Genomic DNA, 21,449 nt, shown 5'->3' with positions numbered 1-21,449 from the left:
AAAAGTGATAGTACTATATTCTTCCTAGGACAGAGAAATCTGGCACACCAAGAGCATGGCTATAAAAAGATTGCTTTAAAAAGATAAATTGGTTTAATTTTTATACTTACAAAATTTGTGATTCAGTGTGAAAAATTCATTCAGTAACTGTTAGATGAGACAAGTTTAGCAAAGTGCCTACGCACTCAGCTCAGAGGGCGGCTTTCTGTGATTCCTTTTGGCAGCAGTATGTGGGCAAGATGCACGACTTATGAAGATAGGAAATTCCATTAAGCTGTTGCTGGCTGTAGAGTTTTCCCTTCAAGTACTAGCGACCAGGGTCCCAGATTGTTTTGTGGATGCGGGGGGTGGAGGGTGGAGGGGGAGAAATGTCAGGTTACATGTTTTTAACTCCCACGTCATGCTGTTTCTAAACGAAGCATTCAAGCCAGCCTGTGAACATGGAGTCACCATAATAGTGCATGGTCTCCAGTCACTCAGGCCTGGTCTACACTACATGGGAAAGTCGAAGTAAGATACGCTCATGCTACATTTCAAAGGTGGAGGTGCCGCCAGTTCCCTGCTGTGACCCCACCCCTTCTCCCCATGGAGACAGTGCTGGGGGGAAACAGCTTTTAAGCTGTTCCTCCTAGCACCAGACCCTGTTACCCTCCCCTTGCTGCCTCTCTCTGATAGAGGCAGCATGAGGCGGGAAGAGGGAAGTGACTAGTCGAGTCGACTATCTGATAATCAACTAGTTGCTTACACCCCTACCTTAAATCCCCGTCAACAAAGTGGCAGGTCAATGGGAGCAAATGCTCCCATCAGCCTCCCTTACTCCTGCTAAGGAGAAGGTGTACCAGCGCTGACGGAGGTGCCCTTTGAATTCGAGCTAGTGGGTCTATGCTACAGCTGCTAAATCAAACCTGATCAATCTCGGCAGCGTTGATCTTCTGTGTAGTGTAGATGTGCCCTCAGTATTCACACAAGTGCATCCACAATATAAATCTTTAAAACGAGAAAAGGCAAGTGTTCAATGGAATTTGCACTCAACTTGTTTTTGTTAATGGGACATATATTCCTTTCCAAGATATCAGAAATTCAAAACAGACACATTCTGAATGACTTAAGGCAAGCATGTTCATATAGCGTGGTTCAAAAGGGGGGTCGGTGACTCCCTGAGGCTGCATTATGAATGCAGGAGTAGATGCTCTTAAGCTAGTTTTCCTGCCTTCTACCCTAATGGCCTTTCCTCTCACGATTTTCATGAAGCTGCACTAGGGCGTGTTCATCACATCATGCCCAGGTTCTATGGGGCAGTAAGATTGAACTGGGTGAGGCTGCGACTGAGGCTGGGGTGTGTGTGTCTGTAAGCACTTGCAGGTCCTCACTGATGAACAGTTGACGAAGAGGCTGAAGCTCAGGCTTCCTGCTGTTGGGGGCAGGCATGGCTGGGGGCTCTGTAACAGCATTGGACTGTTCCCATTTCTTATGATGTGGGTGCAGAAAAGAGGAGGGATGCCAGTATCTACGCCCTTAACTAAGACAAATGGGGGGAGAGAAGGTGTTCAAGGATTGCTGGTGAAAGAGAGCACAAAGGCCGGGGAGAACACCAGGTCTATGGCGGCTCAAAGGGGACTCCCATATAGAGGAGCTTCAAGCTCTGTGAAGTTTATTCTCCCCACCACCGAGCCTTTGGCATCTGATGACGATGTCTACACTTATAGAGGCACAGCTAAACCACTGTAGTTGTGCCACTGGAAGCTCTCCTGTAATGGTTTAATGATACCAGTAGAAATGTTGGTGGGAGACTGGAGTGCTGTCCACACCAGCACTTGTTGGGAAACGTCTGTTGGGGGGAGAGGGGGAAGAGGGGTGTTTTCATATCCCCGACTGACCAAAACGTGACTGACACAAGTGCTAGTATAGAAAGCCCAGATGAGCTGCTTCTAATCCTGGCGATGCTGCCACCGCCGCCAGCATGGGGCCTGTGGCCATTATGGCCACATTAGATCAGCCCAAAGCCCATCTAGCCCCATGTCCTGCCTGCCTGCAGTGGCCAAGCCAGGTGCCTCGAGGCAAAGAGCAGAGCAGCAACTTAGCAAGTGAGGGAGGAAAACACAAATCCCACATGGTTGTTCTGGGTTCACTTTGTGGGGCGAGGGGACGTGGGCAGGGTGTGGGTCAGGCTGAGAGAAAGTGGGGACTGAAATGGGGGAGAGGAGCTGAGATGGATGAGGTCAGATGGGGGGCTAGACGGGAGAGGTAGGATGAGGGGGCTGAGGGGAGTTAGATGAGGGGCGTGGCTGAGATGGTTGAGGGGGATTAGAGGGGGAGGGGGCTCAGATGAGAGAGAGGGCTGGGGGGGTTAGGTGAGGGAGGGGAGTTACTTGGCAGAGGGGGGTTAGATGAGGGAGGGGGACTGAGGGGGGTTAGATGCAGGAGGGGGCTGGGGGATTGAGAGGGGCTGAGATGAGGGAGGGGCTGGGGGGTTGGGTGAGGGAGGGGGGTTGGGAGGGGGGTTGGGTGAGGGAGGGGGCCGAGAGGAGGAGGATTGAGGGGCTGAGATGAGGGAGGGGGCTGTGGGGGTTGGGAGACGGAGGGGGTTGGGAGGGGGGTTAGGTGAGGGAGGGGGTGGGGTGAAGGAGGGGGCTGGGGGGGCTGGGTGAGGGAGGGGGGTGGGGGACAGAGGGGCGGGGGGGGGTTGGGGGAGGAGGGGTCGCTAGGGTGCCCGGTGCCCGGGCCCAGCTGCCAAAGGGGACGCGGGGGGGGACCGAAGGTGGCAGCGACCCCCCCCCTCCGGCCCCGGGCGCGTGCCCCCGGCCTCGCGCTGCGATTGGCGGGAGGCTCCGATCCCGGCCCGCCCCCTTGTGCGGGCGGGGCCGCGGAGCGCGGCGATTGGTTGGCTTGTCCCCGCCCCCCGCCGGGTTCTCGCGGGAAGTGGGGGCGGGGAGCGGCGGGGTCCCTCCGTCAGCGTCTCCCCCTGGCGCCCTGCGTCCGCCGCGGCCGGGAGCCGCCCCGCGCAGGTAGGAGCCGGCTGCGGCCCGCGCCCAGGCTGCGCTCTCGCCCGGCAGGGGGCGGGGCAGGTCGCTGTGGGCGCGCGGCGGGCTGAGCGGCGCTGCTTGCTAGCCCGCGTCCTGGAGCCGGGCGGCGCGCTGTGATTGGGCCGCGCTCCGCGGCGGGCCCGCCCCGGGGGAGAGCGGCGCGCTGTGATTGGGCCGCGCTCCGAGGCGGGCCCGCCCCGGGGGAGAGCGGCGCGCTGTGATTGGGCCGCGCTCCGAGGCGCGCCCGCCCCGGGGGAGAGCGGCGCGCTGTGATTGGGCCGCGCTCCGAGGCGGGCCCGCCCCGGGGGAGAGCGGCGCGCTGTGATTGGGCCGCCTCTCCCCTCCCCGCCCTCGCGGTCGACTTCTCGTGGGCCGCGCCGCCGACGAGCGGGGGGGCGGGGCCCGGCGCAGTGAGGTGCCGCCCGGGCCGGGCGCTGAGGCAGGAGCCGCCGCGCTGAGGGAGGCCCGCGCCCCGCACAGGTGGGAGCCGCCCCGTGCTGGGGGGCCCAGCTCCCCGGCACTTGCGGGGTGCTCGGGGCGGGGTGTCCCTGCGCCCCGGGGGCGTTACTGGGTCACCGGGGGGGGGGTTCCCGGGGGCGCGCTCTGCTGGGGGGGGGTCCCGGGGGCGCTGCTCGGAGCCGGCCGGGTTTGGGTCTGGCCGGGCGCTGGGCGGGGGGCTCGAGGCGAGGCGGAGACCCCCGCAGGACCAGCCAGCCGGGACACGTACGTGCCGTTCCCCCGCTTGGCTGCACCTGTCTTCATCCACACGCTGCCCCCCTTTCTTCTGCGCCTGCATCCGCGTCCGGGGCTCTGCCGAGCGAACACGCCTGCTTCGGTCCTGCCGCTTCCTCGTGTTGCTTAGGAGGGGGGCTTCACATTTCGGAGGGGACAGGGTTGAAATTGCAGCTCCTGGAGGAGAGCGAGCCATAGCGCCTTCTGGAGGAGGGGATAAAGGCACTGACTGAGGTTAGATGTGGGTAGGTTTTGTTGCTAGAGTATCCTACGAGTAACCCAATTTTGGTAGAAATTTAGCGGTGTTAGTCTGGTGCAGCTGAAACAAAAAAACAGGACTGTGTAGCGCTTGAAAGACTAACAAGATGGTTTAATAGGTGATGAGCTTTTGATCTGAGGAAGTGAGTCTGACCCAGGAAAGCTCATCACCTACTAAACCATCTTGTTAGTCTTTCAAGCGCTACACAGCCCTGTTTTTTGTTTCATTAAAATTTGTCATTCTTATGGTGATCCGCTAAAGAGACAGATAATTTTGATGAGTGAGTAAACTTTATTATCCTAGTTGCGGGGGTGTGTGGCATTTTACAAGAATGACATAACAAGACCTGCAGTGTTCTATGGAGATACTACTTGGGATTTTTTTTATGGTAGCAGTTTCCCAACATACTTGGACAAGAGCCTTCTTTTCTTTGTGTGCTTCATTACTGCAGGTGTCGCGTGGCATAGAAGAGAGTTTGTGAATAGCTCTTTGTATTCTGCCAGCACCTGTTCATGTGGAACTGAGGGGCTACGTCTACACTGGCCCCTCTTCCGAAAGGGGCATGCTAATTTTAAACTTCAGAATAGGGAAATCCGCGGGGGATTTAAATATCCCCCGCGGGATTTAAATAAAGATGTCCGCTGCTTTTTTCCGGCTTGTAGATAAGCCGGAAAAAAGCATCTAGACTGGCCCGATCCTCCAGAATAGGGCTTTATTCCGGAGGATCGGGCCAGTCTAGACGCTTTTTTCCGGCTTATCTACAAGCCGGAAAAAAGCTGTGGACATCTTTATTTAAATCCCGCGGGGGATATTTAAATCCCCTGTGGATTTCCCTTTTCTGAAGTTTAAAATTAGCATGCCCCTTTCGGAAAAGGGGCCGGTGTAGACGTAGCCAGGTAGTTTTAGTAACTCCTTAAAGGTGTGATCTGGATTGACTAAAACAGAAGTGTTGAAACCTCAGGCTGCGCTTCTGTTCCTAATTTAGCCTCCATTAAGTGGATATTGTCTGTCTTGTTGCCAGCTATTTGTGCTGTCAAAAGACTAAGTGAATTAAATATGGCGATACAAAGATGAATATTCTGACCCTTTTGATATAAGGGGCATATTTTCCAGTGGATCTTGATTCATTCTAGTTCCTGAAAGTCATAGATTTCTGTCTTGACATAGGTATTGGTTTCATAAAAGTGGAGCAGAGCATTAGCTGCTTATGTGAGACAGAGGATTTAGACTTTTTTTGGTATACTTTTATTAGGAAATATAAAAACGTAAGAGTACTTAATCATTGACACTACAGCTATTACAGTATTAGTTGTATGAATCTAACCATTTTAGTGGAGATTGCCTTTTCCTTAAATAATACCTATATCCATGAAACCACTCCAATTTGGTCTCATGGTTTGCCTTTTCCTTAAATAATACCTATATCCATGAAACCACTCCAATTTGGTCTCATAGGTTTGATTTAGAAATGTCATAAAATGCTAATGCTCTTCAAACCTAGTTGTGTGCTTGAATAGTTTTTTTTGGCAAATGATCTGAAACCATAAAGGTACATCTTTTTTTTTTTTTTTTTTTTTTTTTTTTTTTTTCCTTACTCCCTCTTGATGCTCTGTTTATAAAACAGCAGATCAATTTAGGTAATTATTTTAGTTCTAAATGTGTTGTACTGTGACATAATGCTGATTAAGGGCATAAGATATAATTAGTCTAGTAAGCAACCCCAGCAGAAAAAACTGCCATTTCACACTGTTCGTAGAATAAGTATTGGGGTCAAAATACTCTTTGTGGAATTATGTATACTCCTTTATAATCTATGTATGACGAGACAGTTTTGTGACTAGTTTGTTCATAGGTGAATTCAAAAGGTTTAGCAAGATGTAGAAGTAGCAATTGGCTTTAGTTAGCGATGTTAACTATCATTTGTGTAAATGTGTAACCACTGGACATAGTAGTAGTTATATGTTTACACACGGGGGAGGGGGCAGGCAGGAGCACTTCACCTCCTCCTGCATTCAGATTTCCTCCCAGAGCTTGCACCTCTCACCCCTTCCCACACCCAAGTCCCTCATTCCCACCCCAGAGCCCACACATCCTGCCTCAAATCAGTGAGGGTGCAGCTAGACTTCAGGAGTTTTTCCGGGATTCCAGAGAGATCCCGGAAAAACTCTTCTGCATCCAGGGATGCGTTTGTTCTTCCACTTTCTTTAGTGGAAGAGCAAATATGCTCTTTCGGTAACCCCTGTATTCCTTGTTCCACAAGGAATAAAGGGCTTCCAAAAGAGGGTTTTTTTTCTGACATTTGGTCCAGTCTAGACAGGCCAAATGTTGGAAAAACCTCTTCCTACAGAAGAATGGAAAAAAAGTGGCAGTGTAGAGTGTATAAAGGCTGGGGATAGCGAGTGATGGAGAGGAGGAGAATAGAGAGGGTGGGGCTTCACGGAAGGGATGGGGATTTGGGGGGAAGGATGGGGCGATAGATCTTGGCTTGTTCTGACATTTAAAAAGTGATCTTGGGTGAAAGAAGGTTAGAGACCACTGGTGTAGATACAGGCAGTCCCTGACTTAGGCGGATCCGACTTATGTCGGATCCACAGTTATGAACGGGGCTTTTCTTGCCCTGGAGGACACGGACTGCAGGACCTCGTGGTCCCGCCGCCCGTGTACTCCGGGGTGAGAAAAGCTGCTCCGCGTCTCCCTGGTCAGCAGACCAGGGAGACGCGGAGCAAAGCCGCGGAGGGGCTCGGACAGCCAAGACGCGTCCGGGCTGTCCCGCTGCCCGCGTGCTCTGCGGCTTTGCTCCGCGTCTCCCAGGTCTGACCAGCAGACCAGGGAGATGGGGAGCAAAGCTGTGGAGGACTTGGGCGTCCCGCCACCCCCGTCTCCCTGGTCTGCTGGGGGGGGGGGGTGCAGCTAGTGCCTCCCCCCCCAGCAGACCAGGCTTTTCTTGCCTACCCCTGGGGTAGAGCAGCTGGGGGCTGCCGGGTTGGTCCCGCAGCGCCGCTCCGGACCAACCCAGCAGCACCCCAGCTGCTCTGCCCCAGGCGTCCCCAAGTCAGCCGCTGCTGAAACTGACCAGCGGCTGACTACAGGAAGCCGGAGGCAGAGTTGCTCTGCCCCAGGCTTCCTGGAATCAGCCGCTGATCAGTTTCAGCCGCAGCTGACTTGGGGACGCCTGGGTTAAATTGAATCTGTATGTAAGTCAGAACTGGCGTCCAGATTCAGCCGCGGTTGAAACTGATCAGTTTCAGCAGCGGCTGACACCAGTTCCGACTTACATACAGATTCAACTTAAGAACAAACCTACAGTCCCTATCTTGTACGTAACCCCGGGACTGCCTGTAGTTCAAAGTGACTGATCAGTCACAAGTTAATGAGGGATGAGAAAAAGGATCCAGTGTTAAGGAAAAATTGGGTTCTAGTGACAACTCCTTGGGCAAATCATCTCAACTTTCAGTCTTTAAAAATGAGCAAATACTATGTATCCACCTGTAAGTTTTTTCAGAATAAGTATGTGTTAGTTTGTGGAACCTGTACATTATGTCAAGGCTAAAATTCATATTGTGTTCATACCAGATTGTAAAGAAAAGCCCAGTGTCCTTTTTTTTTTTTTTTTTTCCCTCCCCTAATCCTTATAAGAACTGCTTTTCATTTTGAAAGGCTAGATTAGGTTTTAGTCAAACTGTTTTCAAAGGTAAGTTTACAAATGAGTTGGTTAATAAGCAAGTCCTAACTGTCTGGTGTATGTGATGTGCACCTGAAAACCAAAGCAAAGAATCCAAGATGTGCATCAGCAACCAATTAGTGCACATGTTGTTTTGTTATGCTGTTGTATCTAAGAATGTAAACTTGTCATCTTGCAGATGCTGAATCTATAACACTGTCCTTGTCTTTAATCTATACCTAGTTTTGAGGGTTGAACAAGGCATGTAGAGTACTTGTTGCATTTAGAATTCTCTCATCTTCTCCCATGGCTCATTGCTATGTATTCCTTATTTGCCAATAGGGAAAATAGGCTGGTAGTGTGTCAGGAAACAAGCACTGAGAATGCAAGTCTCAGACTTTGAGGTAGGCAAATCTTTCTTTTGATACTGTTACTCAATGGTGGCATATTTTTATATTGGGGTGGGGAACCTCTGGCCCTGGGGCTGGATGCAGCCCCTGGCTTGCCTGGATCTGGTCCCTGATGCTCAGTACCCTCCCCAGCAATGGTGCTCCATTTCCCCCTCCCCCACTGCCCCTCTGTGGTGCTGGAGCACACCCAATCTACTAGGCTGGGGCCCCTAGGCTCTGGTATGGGAGGGGAATATCGGGAGTGTCTGTCGTCTTTTCAGTCAGGGATCACGACATCGAGGATTTATTTGTTTTTTTTTCCTTCTCAGCTGTGTGCGCAGTCCCCCTCCCCCCCCCCCCACTGATTTTTCTATGGATCACTGGCCCCGATCCAAAAAAGGTTCCCCACCCCTGATTTAGATCATCCAATAGTTGGTTTTTTTAATAAGATCCCTCCATATTTTCTACCTGATTATTACTGGCTCTGATTTTTACATGCAAAGTGGCAGCTAAGGTAGCTTTTTTTACTCTGTTAGCAATTCATCTGAAAACACTCTGAAATGTAGCCTAATACAAAGGAATGTAAATAAAAAAAATTGTCAGATGATGATTCCATGATCAGTTTCTTGAAAGTATTTGCTGATCATTTATCACTGACTTTCTCCACTAGTGTTTATATAATTTCAATATTATAGATGCTTATTTACTTTGTACTGTATAACAATTCATGGGAATAGTGCGTAATACCTTGCTGAATCATTCCCAAGGCCACATGTAAAAAGACTGCATAACCTGTATATGTAAAAGTACAGTAATCTATTGAACTGTGGCCTATGTCTATCTGATGTTTATGTAAAATATTGCCCATACCCTGTTAGCATCTAGTCTTACTATATATTTTAGAAATGTGCATCTATTTGTCCATGAGTCTGTCTGTTCAAGAACTTTTTTCCTAAATGGTAAGAGCTAGGACCACCACATTTGGGAAGCAGCTTCCTTTTACTGTATCTAAAAGCAATGTCAGGATTTGGTTGTGCTAGGACAATGGGATGTGTGTGGAATTCGATTTTCTCAAAGTGGAAAGGGAGGGGTCTGGGAAGAGGACAACTACAGGCAGTCCCCGGGTTACGTGGATCCGACTTAAATCGGATCCGTACTTATGAACGGGGCTTCTCTCGCCCCGGAGGACACAGGTGGCGGGGACCGCCCAGATGCGCCGAGGTCCCGCCGCCCGTGTCCTCCGCCCCCCCCCCCCCCCCAGCAGACCAGGGAGAAGCGGAGCAAAGCTGCGGAGGACCTGGGCGGCGGGATCTCCCAGACGCGCCACGGTCCTGCCGCCCGGGTCCTCCGCGGCTTTGCTCCGCGTCTCCCTGGTCTGGTGGGGGGGCCCCCCAGCAGACCAGGGAGATGCGGAGCAAAGCCGCGGAGGACCCCGGCGGCGGGACCGCGGCGGGTCTCGGTCCCACCACCCGCGTCTCCCTGGTCTGCTGGGGGGAGGAGGGGCGCAGCTAGTGCGCCCCTCCCCCCAGCAGACCAGGCTTTTCTCGCAGACGCCTGTGGTAGAGCAGCTGGGGCGCTGCTGGTTGGTCCCGCAGCGCCGCTCCTCGGCGCTACTGGACCAACCCGGCAGCACCCCAGCTGCTCTGCCCCAGGCATCCTGATTCAGCTGCTGCTGGTCAGTTTCAGCAGCGGTTGAATCAGGATGCCTAGGGCAGAGCAGCTGGGGTGCTGCCGGGTTCGTCCCCGCAGCACCGAAGTGCGGCGCTGTGGGGACCTACCCGGCAGCGCCCCACCTGCTCTGTCCCAGGTGTCCAGATTCAGCTGCTGTTGAAACTGATCAGCGGCTGATTCCAGGAAGCCCCCGGGGCAGAGAAACTCTGCCTCAGGCATCCTGTAGTCAGCTGCTGGTCAGTTTCAGCAGCGGCTGAATCTGGACACCAGTTCCGACTTACGTACAAATTCAACTTAAGAACAAACCTACAGTCCCTATCTTGTACGTAACCCGGGGACTGCCTGTATACTGCACAGTGACATAGCTGGCCCTTTCTCTACCCCCTGCAAGCCCCACGGAGTTATAGCTGTTCCAGTCCCCATTTCTGGCTCCTTGCTACCCATCTATCTACTATATATTTCAGAGAGTTTGTGTCAGTTTGTCTCTCTCTGTCCCCCTGCTGGGGTACACATACTCCTCCCCAGGCTGAGCTTGCAGCAACTGCAGCAGCCATGGAGAGGCATGTCTCACCTGGCCCCAAGCTGCTGCAGTGAGTGAAGGCTGGAGTTGTCCCCTCTGCCTGGGGCAGCCTGCATCCTGAGCTCCTCATCCCCATCCTCGAACAATGACTTAAATGAAGAAAAACAAAACTTACTTGAGTTCAGGACCTGAGTAACGCCAGATAAATCTCGTAGTAGATCTCAAACTGAAGCCTTGGTATAATATGGATACATTAATAATCATAGTTGAGCATTTTTATGCTAAAGGTGTTAGTAATGAAATAGTGTTTTTAAATGTGAATTTCATTCAGTTGGGTAAAATGTTTATAGCACCTTATTTATTTGAACAGTGGGGGGAGGATATAGCAGAGAGGCACGAATAGGTGATAAAACAGTTTTCTGTGGGAGGGTAAACTAAAACAATTCAAGCAATGAGATCAGCATTTGGGATGTGTTGTGTAGGCAAGTTAAAGGTTAGACAAACAGAACTCAAATGCCTTCCTGAATAATGTGGACAGACTCCAGTCATCAGTGGGCAGTATTGAATCTGGGGCTTTTGGTGCTAAATGCATTAGGGATTTAGTGACAAGTTGACTATCTGATAAGCAAATGCTTATCACGTAGTCAAGTAGGGACTCGACTAGTCACACTCCCCCACCCTTTGCTGCCTCTATCAGAGAGCGGCAGCAAGAGGGGGGGGGGAAGCAGGAGCTGGTGCTGCGGGGAACTGTCACCGTCTCCATGGGGGGCAGGGGAGGCAGAGGCACAGCGGGGAAGCAGTGCGAGCGGGATTGCTTCAGTCCCTGCTCACGCCATTCTCACTGTAGGCGCTTCTGCTTTTGAAATGTACAAAAGCCCTCTGGGGCTCTAGTACATTTCAAAGGCAGAAGTGCCACAGGGAGTACTGGGTGAGCAGGGACTCAAGCAGTCCCTGCTCACCCTGGGCTCTTTGTGGCGTTCTCAGGGTTTTTGGGGTTGCTAGGGTGAGCCATCTTAAAAGCTAGTTTCTCTTCAGCACCATCTCTGGGGTGCCACCTCTCCTCTTTCCCCCCCCCCTCCCCCCCCCGCTGCCTCTATCAGAGCTGATGGGGAGGGAGGGAGGGAAAGGTAGAGGATGCTGCTGTGAAGGGCTGGCCACCATGAACAGTGGTGGTCAGGAGCTACTGGACTGAGCACGAGCCAGGACCGAGCAGTTCCAGCTAGCACTGATCATTGCACCTCTGCATTTTAAATGGAGTAAGAGCTCACCGGCTCTTACCCCGTTTAAAATGCAGAGGCGCAGCACGGGTGGCCTACTGGAACTGGCACAAGCCAGGACTGCTCATTTCCGGCTGGATTTGGCTCCTGGAGCCACCCCCACTGTGGCTGTGCACAGTGGTGCTTATCGACTAGTCGTATAGTCAATACAATTTGTATTGACTATATGATTAGCCAGATAATCGCATTTCAGCATCCTTAAAATGTATGAGCTGCTAGTGCATGACTAAAGGCTGTTTGCCTCCTTAGCTAAGGCAGCAGCACACTTACCAAGCTCTAGATCAGTGGTCACCAACTGGTTGATTGCAATTGACTGGTCAATCCTGGGGATTCTCCCATTCCATCATGATCTCTGGGGGATGTAGAGGGACTGCTACGTAGCCAGATTTGCTCCTGGCCAGCCCTACACCACTCCTGGAAACCGCTAGCATGACCCTGTGTGTTGGAGGTGGGGGCAGGGATCTCTATATAGCATGAACACTTTAAAAAATGCAGTGTGAAAATAACCCTTTCATGAAGATTTTTGCATGAAATTTATTTATGGAAGAATGCTTTTATGTATACAATTATCAGTAAGGAGCTAGCAAAGGGAAAATCTGTTAAAAGTTGTGTGTGTGTGTGTGTACACAACTCTGATTTTATTTTTTCTTTGTAGTGTCATGCATGTATATAAATAACATTATTGCAAAATCTTAGTTGGCTCAAGCAAACACTCCATGCCTTGCAAATAGCTAGAAGAATTATGTATACAATCCTGCAGTCTTCCCAAACAACACTTGCAGACTTTGATGGGAGTTTTGCAAACGAAGGCCAGCAGAATCCAATTTGAGAGTAGTCTTTTTTTTTTTTAAAGCTAATATGAACTTGAACAATGCAGCCTGTAGATGAAGGGATTGCCAATTTTATTAATAAATCCTCAGCCAGCAGTATCGGAACAGGAAAGCCTTTAAGGACACTATGCACTTCTGAACATGGCAAGTTTGGAACAAGTGAAATGACACTATCAAAGCATGTTCTGTAAAAGTGTTTTGCCCTGCAAATATGTTGTTTGGCATTACTAACAAGCTTTTTCTGGGTCAGAGATTTCAGTTGATGTCCATCTACAGTGCTTGTTTTTGCTTCAGTGAATTTGTAAAGTTATCAGATGCCACAGTGATAGTAAAAATATATAAATGAGTCTATGGAAACTGAGTGCTATTCACTGGTATGGGTGGGGAAGGAAGGAATTTGGCAAGTTGCAACCTGAAACCTTTAAAAGAGTTTAGATATGTATATTGTCAAAACTTAGTGTAATATGTATTCTGAAGACTTGTATTGGCTATCACAACTTGTTGGCTCAAGACAAGAATGAATCTAGTTCTGTGAGTTTAAACAAAGTCATATTTACTAACACTTTTTTTTTAAAATGCAGTTTTTTGTACCCCATATGTGATGGCTTCTGCCATCCTGTTCTCAAATATGAGAAATAATTTAAAAGTAAAGGGAAAGCATTCTTATCGGGAAAAGGAAATATGGGCTTTTGAAAGCAGTGTCTTCGGAACCACCATTGCTCCTTTCTCTTAGTAGAGCCTACGATCTCTGCTTTATGGGTGGCGCTCCCAAGGATATTTAAGAGGTGGGTTTTTAAAACCCACCTATCTACATTTGGGACAAGGTGGGTTACGCTTATTGTTTGTAATGTTTCAGAGGGGTAGCTGAGTTAGTCTGTAACAGGACAAACTTAAACAACAAATAGTCTAGTAGCACCTTAAAGACTAACAAAACATTATGCTTTCTTGTTTTCCTGTAACCCACCCACTTTGCCTTTTGTTGTAAACTTGCACATGCCATACCTTTTCTTTGAAAACATTTGTTTCAATGAAACTTTGCATTTGGCATAGAAACAATAGCAAAATATTAAACCATGAGATAAAGTTCAGTTAAGTATTCTCAAGCGTCAGAAAATGACTGCCTTGGTGGTATTGTGCGATATATTACACTGCTAAAAATTAGTAGGTGCTTGAAACATTAGTGTCTGGCCAATGGCCGAGACAGAGGAAAAGCTGGATCTGGCAGCACTTGGCAGTAATTTTTTGCAAGACAAATGTCCTGAGCTCTTTTTATTGTCTAATGGATTGTTTGACAATAGCACTTCTCTTTATTATGCTGGCTTTTACAGTGCTACTTCAATAGGCAAAGAGATTCTTTTGGAGATGATTTAGTCTCTAGTTAGTTGAGACATTTCCTGTCTTTATAATAAAATTACACGCACTAGTTTGGGGTACTGTTTTTACCTGGAAAAATAAGGATATTGTCCTTTATTTGTGCAGCCTACAACAAAATGGGACACTTACCTTGACTGGCACTTAGGTTACTGCTTTGATATAAATAGGTGATGATAATTATCAGAACACTTGCTACAAACATACTGCTATTTCATGGCTTTTTTTGACCAATATCATCTTGCTGTTTTGGCATACTTTCTCATCTCTCAGTGCTAACGGTGAAACGAGAAGCCGAGTTTCAAAATTTAGGTGTCTTTCTCCAAACAATTGATTGACCCATAAGTTTAAAAGTAGATTTCTTATGCAACTACAGTGGGATTTTTCAGAACGGTTCCTTTACCATTTGGTTTGTCAGAAGAAAAGAAGAAAGTTTTAATTAATGAAATAATGTGGCATTCCAGTCTTATTGGTATTCTAAAGCATTCAAGATGTTGGCTTCAATGACCTTCAGAACAGATTGAGGAAATCTGATAATTTTACTTGGACTGTGGTATATATGTGTCTCAAGCTGTTGTGTACTGTTCTCATTTATCTTTCACTATATTAGAAATTAGCACCGTTATTGCACTAAAGGTTTTATGCTCCTAAGAAGAGTTAGGCAATCGCCATTAATTTATCTCCTAGAACTGGAAGGGACCTTGAAGGTCATCAAGTCCAGTCCCCTGCCTTCACAGCAGGACCAAGTACCACCCCTGACAAATTTTGCCCCAAATGTCCTCCACAAGGATTGAACTCACAACCCTGGGTTTACTAGGCCACTGAGCTATAGTCTTTATCATGATTTTACTTGGTATTTACTGTCCTGGGAAAAGTTAGTAGACCTTGTTTAGGGCATTTTCTATTTCAAAGTGTGTTCCCATATCATCTCCTATCATCTACATGCTATGCCTCTGTAAATGCAACTCAAAATTGCATTTGCTTTTTGTGACGGCATCATCTTGTTGACTCACCTTGAGGTTGATTCACCACAACACCCAGATCCTCCTTAGCAGTGCTGCTGCCAAGCCATTTCTCCCCTTCTGTATTTGTGAATTTCATCTTTTCCCCCAAGTGAGGCACCTGACATCTTAGTTGAATTTTATTTTCAGGTCCCTCTGAATTTTGGCTCTACCCTCGAGAGTATTTGTGGCCCCTGCCTAGATTTGTTGTGTCCGTTTGATCGGTGATGCTCTTTTCCTGCATTCAGGTCATTAATAAGTGGGTTTAACACTGGACTCAGAACAGATCTTTGTGAACTTCACTTAAGACGTTCTTCCAACTGGACATAGTTTCATTAATAGTCGCTCCTTGGAGTTGTTTAACTAGTTCTGTATCCACTTAATGCTAGTTCCACTGAGCCTGCATTTCTCCAGCTTGCATAAGAGAATGTCATGTGGGAATGTCAGGAGCCTTGCAGCAGTGTACTTAACATATCCTGGACTTTTGCATTTCCACTATCCACTGAACCAGTTACCTTGCTAGAGAGGGAAATCAAATGGGTTTGGCATAATTTGGTCTTAATAAATCCATGCTGGCTATTGGAAATAACCCTTTCATCCTTCAGGTACTCACAAATTGAATGTCTTATTGCTTTAGTAGCTTCTTGGGTATTGAGGTCAGACTCACTGATCTAAGGTTCCTTGGCTCCTCCTTTTAACATCCAATTAAATGAAAGCACCAACAATGAAGTGTTGTTGTAGGCTTGAAGCATTAAGCTAGAGGCGGGCAATCATTTTTGATGGGGGGGCACCCCCGAGAATTTGGTAAGAGGTCAAGGGCCACATTCTTCTATGCTAATGGAGCACGTGTGAGGTCTGTGGAGGTTGGGTGCAGAAGTGAGCACAAGGTAGGAGATTGGAGTACAGGGTCTGGGAGGGAGTTGTGACCTGGGACAGGGATGCAAAGGGTTTGGGTTGTGACCTGAGGCTGAAGGGGCTTATGATCTTGTGGGACTTGAGGCAGGAGTGGAGGAGGGGAAGTGGAGGAGGGGATGCCGAGGGTTTGAGTTCTAGCCTAGGAAGGGGGTGCCAGGTTTAGACTCTGACTGAGAGGTGGTAAGTGCCTCCCGGTCAACAGCCCAGCGGGGCCCTCAGGCAGGCTTCCTGCCTGTTGGGCCATGTGCTTCTGTGATGCATGTCCCTTGGGGGTGGGGAGAACTTCGTGGATATTCAGAGCTCTTTTTTCTAGAGACAGATGTGGATGCAAATTTTGTATCTAGAACCTTGCAAAACTGCATATAGCTGCTATATAGCCACAGGTATCTGCAATATTGGCAGCTCATTTTTGTGGATGCAGATACAAAATTTTGTATCCATGCAGGGCTCTAATGATTCATTCACTACAAAATATCTATCTTGAGAATAAACGTTGCATAATTTTTAGGTTACATTTTTTAATAACTGTTGAATGCCAGTTGAAATATTGGAAGTGTCAGGGAGATGAGAACCATGGTAACTAGATTTTCTAAAAGAATGCTCATTGTTAGTTTCAGAAGAAATGAGAAAATGAGGTTTTAATTGCTGTCTTTATCTTGAGTGTGCCACCTTACGCACAGATCTTCTGAATTGTTCAGGCATTGCTAGCACCATTAGTTAAAAATGATCTGGTATTCCTTGATTTGAGAGTTGACAATTTGGCTGGTGTCATTGGTGATTAAAATCTGATTTATAGGCTGCCTGATTAAATATGATTTGTTGGCTACAAATTTAATTTACTCAGCTATATTTTTGGGGGGTTAGAATTTAGTATAATCTAAAATCAGGCATTCTAGTCATAATTAAGATTTATAGTGGAGGCCATATGAGGACTACCTGAGTTGTCATTACATTTGTCTGTACCTTTTCTATGGATGAAGCCTTCAGGGCTCTAAATCTGGTGCTTTTTAAGAGCACTTGCTGTACTTGCTGTATTAAAAGAACTTCAGGCCATAAACCACTATATTAAAATAAAAATTGATTGTAAATCCCAGTAGGTTGGTTGCTATAGTAGGTAGCTAGCTTCTGTCTCAACACGTTGAATAAAATAAATGGCACACTTTGGTTCTATGCCTCAGTAGGATTAAGGCAGGACACTTGGTAGTTGCCATTCAAATGAAGCTTCCATTAATGATTTTCTACTACATACAATTTTCAAACTTAATTTTTGAGGCAGGCTTGCAATCTGAAACTACATGCAGGTTTGGTTTAATTAGGCCTTGCAGCAGGCAGACACACCCACACCCCCCCACACACACAACTTCTTGTACTAGAAACAGAGAAAATAACAGAATCATGAAGACTTACTTGTTGAGATTTTGTTAATGTAAAGAGAAGGTTTTTTGTTTTTGTTTTGTTTTAACAATTTGATTAATAACGCCCCCCCCCCCCAACCTCATAATAGGAATGTAAAGTCCTGTTTAATGATTTAAACAGGTTAAACGTTAAATTGAACATTTAACCTCTCCACAGGCAGCTGATCCCAGGCAATGGTTAACTGTTACCTGTAAGCATCACCTATTAAGGAGTTTTTTATGTCCGGGTTTGATAAATGGTAAAATGGGGAGGGCTTGAGGAGGTAATAGAATTGTTTGTGGATTATATGGATGCATTCTTTGTAGGGAATGGAAATCTACAAATGTGAGACATGTATGCTGGCATTTAATAAACTGTAGCACATTTATATACTAGCTTTCATGTATTTGAATATGTAAATCTAACTTCCCCGTTGCCTTGCACGGCCCAAGGTGAAGTGAGTGCAAAGATATGGAGAGTAGTATTAATCAAAATGTAGTGCTGATGAATTGAGCACACTGTCTTTGTTCAGATCCCAGAGCGCGAATAAACTTGATTTGCTTGTGCATAAGAACAGTCAGCATTGTACTAGGGAGTGTGTAAGCATATTAATTGACATGTCAAATTGGGTGGAGAGTGAGTCTCAAGGTTTGTTTAGTTTCTGATAGGGCTGTCAAGCAATTAAAAAAATAATCACAATTGCATGCGCCTCCCCTTTGAAATGCTGCGAAAGTGTTTCAATGGGGCAGTGCTGCATGGAGCCCGGGATCAGCTGGAGTCCACAGCTGACCCTGGGCTCCATGCAGTGCTGCCCCTTGAAAGTGTCGCCATGGCATTTCCAAGGGGCAGTGCTTTAGGAGCCTGGGATCAGCTGGGGGGCTGAGGTTGTTGGCTCTGGGAGGAGAGGAGCATTGGAGCAGAGGGCTGGGAGGTACCTGGCTCTAGGGGAGGGGAAGGGCATTGGGTTGGAGCAGGGGGCTGGGATGCCTGGCTCTGGGGGAGGGGGTGGGTGCATTGGGTTAGGGCAAGGAACTGCATGTTAAAACTTCTGGCTTCTTTGCTTTCCTGTAGGTGGCCAGTGGGTCTGTTGGTTAGATTTGGGGGTTCCAGTGTCTGCTTTGTGAGGGCTGTGGGAGCTGGTGCTTTGTGGGGTGGGCAGGGGAATGGAAGGGATTCTGGAAAGCAGGATTCCTGGATTCCTTTTCTAGCCATGACGCTTCTCCCCGTAGTGCCTTTAATTTCACGTTGATTGTACTTATATTTCAGTAAATACTGTATTGGCAGTTCTTGTATGATTTGTTAAAATTGTGAAGCCAAAACAAAAAAGTAGTCAATATGATGGTCTTCTGTTGATATGTGTTTTAGTAGTTAAATTCCTGGACTGTCATTGCTCCTCAAAAGTGCTGTCATATGGGTGGAAATTGGGTAAGTATTGTATTTTATTAATATCAGCAGAACTGACTTAAATGGGGCTTGTGTGTTGTGTATTCTTGCCTTAATCTTTGTATTTATGCCTGTCAGTGTGAAAGAAGCTGTTTGCATATATTTACATAAATATTTGCATATATATATGCAACCACACTTAAGTTGTGGCCCTCAGTATGTGTTGTGGGTGTCATTGTAGTCCCCGGGGCTTCCAAAGTTGAGTAGCTGGGATCTACAGGCATGCTTGGTGAATATGCAGTGACTGTACTTCCCAGGCTTCTGTCACTAGGGTCAGAGCTGGATGCTTTTTCTTTAGCTGTGAAGTTGGTTTCCTCCCTTCCCTCTCTTCTTCTGGCAAGGATGGGGTCTTTCTGGGAACTTTTTAAAGAAGTCTTCCTTGGCTTAACAGTAAATCCTGAGGCTACTCTAGTACTTCAGCATTTGATCAGGGCCAGTTCAGGGATCCTGCCTCCTTCCTCAGATTGGTACTCACAGAAGCTAAGACTGTGACTCAAGGCCAGAAGTCTAGCTTTTTAAAGCCACCAACCAAGTGAGGCTTGGCTTTTTTTCGTGGTTGATGGGCTTTGTTTGCAAGTTCTTTTATACTGAATGGCAGTATAACGTCCATTGGTACAACTTCGGTGCTAGGATATCTAAAATGGGATGTGTGTATGGGAAAATTAAGAGCACTAGAGGAATTGCGTTCTGTTCGGGTTCCACCTTTCTTTTGTCACTTTAATTGAAACAGTTAGTTATATTTGAACATTGAAATTCATGTTAAGAATCTGTGTGCAGATTAAAAGTTCAGTGGTTGAGCACAGGGAAGGGTTTTGCCAGGACAATGGGTTTTAGATCTAGCTTTGCAAAAGCGTGTAAAGAAGGGAATAAAGTGAAGGAAAGGTGTATCAATCTAAACATAGATTGATATGTACATTAGAAGCATCTAAAGTACATTAGAAGCAGGAAGCCTGCTAAAAAACCTGTGGGCCCCCTAGATGATCGAGCTATAAAAGGAGCAATCAAGGACGATAAAGCCATTGCGGAGAAACTAAATGATTTCTTTGCTTCAGTCTTCATGGACTTCCTGAATCTGCACCGTCCTTTGTGGGTGATGAATCCGAGGAACTGTCCTGGATTGAAGTGTCATTAGAGGAGGTTTTGGAACAAATAGAAAAACTTAATGTTAACAAATCTCCAGGACCGGATGGCATTCATCCAAGGATTCTAAAAGAACTCAAATGGGAAATTGCTGAGCTATTATCTGTGGTTTGTAACCTATCCTTTAAATCGGCTTCCGTACATAATGACTGGAAGGTAGCCAATGTGACACCAATATTTAAAAAGGGCTCTAGAGGCGATCCTGGCAATTACAGACCGGTAAGTCTAACTTCAGTACCGGGCAAATTAGTTGAAACAGTAGTAAAGAATAAAATTGTGAAGCATGTAGAAGAACATAATTTGTTGGACAAAAGTCAACATGGTTTCTGTAAAGGGAAATCCTGTCTTACTAATCTATTAGAGTTCTTTGAAGGGGTTAACAAACATGCGGACAAGGGGGATCCAGTAGATATAGTATACTTGGATTTTCAGAAAGCCTTTGACAAGGTCCCTCACCAAAGGCTCTTGTGTAATTTACACGGCCATGGGATAAGAGGGAAGGTCCTTTCTTGGATTGAGAACTGGTTAAAAGACAGGAAACAAAGGGTAGGAATAAATGGTAAATTTTCAGCTTGGAGAGGGGTAACTAGTGGTGTCCCCCAAGGGTCAGTCCTGGAACCAATCCTTTTCAACTTATTCATAAATGATCTGGAGAAAGGGGTAAGCAGTGAGGTAGTAAAGTTTGCAGATGATACCAAACTGTTTAGGATAGTCAAGACAGAAGCAGACTGTGAGGTACTCCAAGAAGATCTCACCAAACTGAGTGATTGGGCAACAAAATGGCAAATGAAATTTAATGTGGATAAGTGTAAAGTAATGCACATCGGGAAAAATAACCCCATCTATATGTACAGTATGATGGGGGCTAATTTGGCTACGACAAATCAGGACAGAGATCTTGGAGTTATCGTGGACAGTTCTCTGAAAACTTCCACACAGTGTGCAGCGGCGGTCAAAAAGGCAAATAGGACGCTAGGGATGATTAAGAAAGGGATAGAAAATAAGACCCAGAATATCTTACTGCCCCTGTATAAAACTATGGTATGCCCACATCTTGAGTACTGTGTACAGATGTGGTATCCTCACCTCAAAGATATTTTGGCCTTGGAAAGGGTTCAGAAAAGGGCAACTAAATGATTAGGGATTTGGAACGGGTCCCATATGAGGAGAGGTTAAAGCGACTGGGACTTTTCAGTTTAGAAAAGAGGAGACTGAGGGGGGATATGATAGAGGTCTATAAAATCATGAGTGGTGTGGAGAGGGCCGATAAAGAAAAGTTATTTATTAGTTCCCTAAATAGAAGAACTAGAGGACACCAAATGAAATTAATGGGGAGCAGGTTTAAAACAAATAAAAGAAAGTTCTTCTTCACACAGCGTGTAGTCAACCTGTGGAACTCCTTGCCAGAGGAGGCTGTGAAGGCTAGGACTATAATAGAGTTTAAAGAGAAGCTAGATAATTTCATGGATGTTAGGTCCATAAAAGGCTATTAGCCAGGGGATAAAATGGTGTCCCTGGGCCTCTGTTTGTCAGAGGCTGGAGAGGGATGGCAGGAGACAAATCGCTTGATCATTGTCTTTGGTCCACCCTCTTTGGGGCACCTGGTGCTGGCCACTGTCGGTAGACAGGATACTGGGCTAGATGGACCTTTGGTCTGACCCAGTACAGCCGTTCTTATGTTCTTATGTAAACATAGACCCATGTAAACTGAACTTTACACACTCAAAATAGCGAGAATGAATTTCTGTATAAGGTGGCTTCTTTAAAAGATAAAATGATTGAGCTAAAATGATGAATCAGATGTTATAAAACCAATTCTTGC

At 47.0% G+C, this 21,449-nt stretch overlaps 1 protein-coding gene across 2 annotated transcripts in view; it reads left to right on the top strand.

Annotated features, from left to right (window-relative positions):
* Positions 1-2,885: 2,885 nt before the first annotated feature.
* The window catches only part of GLCE (glucuronic acid epimerase), a 115,078-nt gene continuing 96,514 nt past the window's right edge, over positions 2,886-21,449 (top strand). Inside the window, exon 1 of one of the 2 annotated variants that reach the window (XM_075896834.1) lies at positions 2,886-3,005. The gene's annotated coding sequence lies outside the window, so the exon portion shown is untranslated. Of the gene's footprint in view, positions 3,006-3,385; positions 3,504-21,449 lie in introns of those variants that run through there. The other variant, XM_075896833.1, reaches the window with a different exon arrangement.

Source organism: Pelodiscus sinensis, chromosome 14 (assembly GCF_049634645.1).
Source record: "Pelodiscus sinensis isolate JC-2024 chromosome 14, ASM4963464v1, whole genome shotgun sequence".
NCBI classification, from domain to species: Eukaryota; Metazoa; Chordata; order Testudines; family Trionychidae; genus Pelodiscus; species Pelodiscus sinensis.
Note: the sequence above shows the minus strand (reverse complement) of the source record. Positions and strands in the feature narration are given on the sequence as shown.